Here is a 2,697-nt window from a genome sequence, read left to right on the forward strand (position 1 = left end):
TCCAATCTGAGTTTTCTGTTGCACGACTAAACTACTTCTGAACGTACACATGTTCCACCAAAACATTACCATTTTGCAGAAGCCCCAGGGTTCCGCTCGGCACTTAGCACCACCCAAGACGATTGTGATCGGTTTAAAGAAATGCCAAAAAACCAGAGCATGTTTTTGTTCTATCCCGGAATGCTGTGTGAACTAGCCAGACCCTCCTCTGCAGCTCTGTGGTGGAGGGTCTGGCAATGTGAGACTACTGTTAACCCTCAAGGTTCTAACGCCACACAAATATGCATATTATTCTACTTTTACTAGCACTTTCTGATTTATTTGCTTCACTTGTTCATAATGTTGAGACAACCGTTACAATGCATTTCATTGGCTCACTAGTGATTACTTTCTCACTGGCTTATTGTGTAGAATCTGTTGCGGTTTTTGTTGGTTGAAATAAAAGTGTTTGGACACTGATGGTTCGGCCAGGCTCCAACTCCATTCTGCCTTTAAGCTACTCCCTTGCTCCCTTCCTTTCATCCTTCTGCCACCAATTTACTCATCATAGGCCTCCATTTCTCCATCACTGGTACCAGACTGGCTGAACACATTGGTACCGGTAACTGTTTGCTGTTTTCCACACAGCCTTTTTTTTTTTACATTTCCAGTTTGTAAAGAATTAGAAGAAGTAACTAACGTGAGCTACGCCTTCAGAAACTCTTGAAATCACTAGAAAAGTATGATCCTAATAAAAACATTAAAGCAATGAGAGCTTACCAATAAAAATGGAGATTAAATACACAAAGAACTCCAGGACTACCGCTTTAACAAGCATGTACACACAGTCATAACAAGGTAGATACACTTATGCAATCAGATATGAATGTATTCCTATAAGCAACTCTCACATGCACACATACACCGACCATGCAGGTGGCCGAGCATGATAACAAACAGCATAATTAGGAACAGGTGAATGTTATAAAGGCAATTTCTACTGCGAATATTGGACAAATGAACACGGAGCAATGAGGGAAACAAGTATGTTTGAGTAATCAGGAATATCATCTAAACCACAACAATTTGCTAGATGAAGTAGCGTCTGGCTGACTTAATGACAGAAAGGTGAGGTCGCCACATGGAGCAGAGAGGAAATGGGATGTAAAGGTATTTTTTTATTAAATTTTTTTGTAGGGAGAAGAAAAAACACAACTGGTCTAGAGCCACATATAATACCACTGCCTCTGGAGCCCGAGCTGAGACTAAATATTCTTCCAAATTAAAGCTTGAATGAGATGAAAGATTGATTTCAGATACTGGTTAAAAACTGTTGAACAGGGAATGAGAATGGAGCAAGATGTTTTTCACTATCATCTTTAGCCTCTTCTTCTGCTGCGTGTCTTTTGCAATAACAATATCGGCAATGTGGACGTAGGCGTCGTCCACGCGTACATGGGTATTTTTGAAAACAGGGTTTTTCCCTCCTTCGTTATTAAAAAAAATCCTGTCCACACATAGCTTGGATGCCAGCTGAGCTTAGCCCCACCCACAACATTTGAGGTAGGGCAGTTCAGGCTGGACTTGATCTATGGTCGAACCAGAGCTCTTCACCAATCAAATTGTCAGGGCAAAGACGGCTGTTGCCGGAGAATTGAGATGTGCAGATTCCGCCATTGCGTCTGTTATAGAAGATATGGACAGCAAATAAATTTTAAAAGAAACAGAGAACCATGATTGAAGGCATTTGTCAATCGGAAAGATGCTTTTGCCCTCCTTCCTCCTACTCCATTGCTCGGATTGGTTGTAGGTCTATCCAATTGCGTGCAGTAAGGTAAAAGGTAAAGATTAAAGATACTTTATTGTTACATACACATACATGTAGCGAAATTCATTCTCTGCATTTAACCCATCCTTCTAGGGAGGAGTGAGCAGCCATTTACAGCCAGGGACGGACTGGGGCCAAAAAGCAGCCCTGGACTTTCTCCCAAATAGGCCCATCATCCGGCCATCTACCCCTAGCTGTCCTGATACTATACCGCAATACAGTAGCCTATCAGACCACAGCAAGTAACATCTCAAAACCAATGAGGAAAACTGGGATTGTGTTTAAAAATTGTGTTTAAAAAAAAAAGCCTCAGCCTTCAAATAAAAACAAAAAATGTACATTGGCATTACATCTGGATTGAAACAAAATACAAATAATGAAATATCACTGGCTTCAGAAACCCAAAATTACACAAACTTATAATTATAAAACTGTACAGAGTATTACTGACAACCCTTTCAGAGATAGAGGCTACTTGCTGTACCTGAACATGGGGATTAGATATATATTTCATGCCTATACCTAACTATCTTCAACTTGAAAACAAATGATTTTAAAGATTTTATTTATTTACAATATATATATATATATATATATATATATATACACTACCGGTCAAAGTATGGGGCCACTTACAAATTTCCATTCCACTCGATTTTAGCACGAATACCAGCTGATCTGAGTGGGGGGCTGATCTTTTGCAATATCTACATTGCCCATTATCAGCAACCTTCATCCAATGTTCCAAAGGCCATTCTGTTCACTAATCTGATATCATTTAAAAAAAACTAACTGAGAAAACATTGGAGAACCCTTTTGCAATTATGTAATTACATAATGTAATATGAAAACTGCTGCGCTGGTTAAAAAAACAATGCAACTGATCTCAA

General features: G+C 39.4%; 1 long non-coding RNA gene across 1 annotated transcript in view; it reads right to left on the minus strand.

Moving 5' to 3' along the window:
• Nucleotides 1-2,697, minus strand: part of LOC116685684 (uncharacterized) — a 4,577-nt gene that overhangs the window by 1,524 nt on the left and 356 nt on the right. The gene's annotated exons all lie outside the window — the stretch shown is intronic.

This window comes from Etheostoma spectabile, unplaced genomic scaffold (genome assembly GCF_008692095.1).
Source record: "Etheostoma spectabile isolate EspeVRDwgs_2016 unplaced genomic scaffold, UIUC_Espe_1.0 scaffold119, whole genome shotgun sequence".
NCBI classification, from domain to species: Eukaryota; Metazoa; Chordata; class Actinopteri; order Perciformes; family Percidae; genus Etheostoma; species Etheostoma spectabile.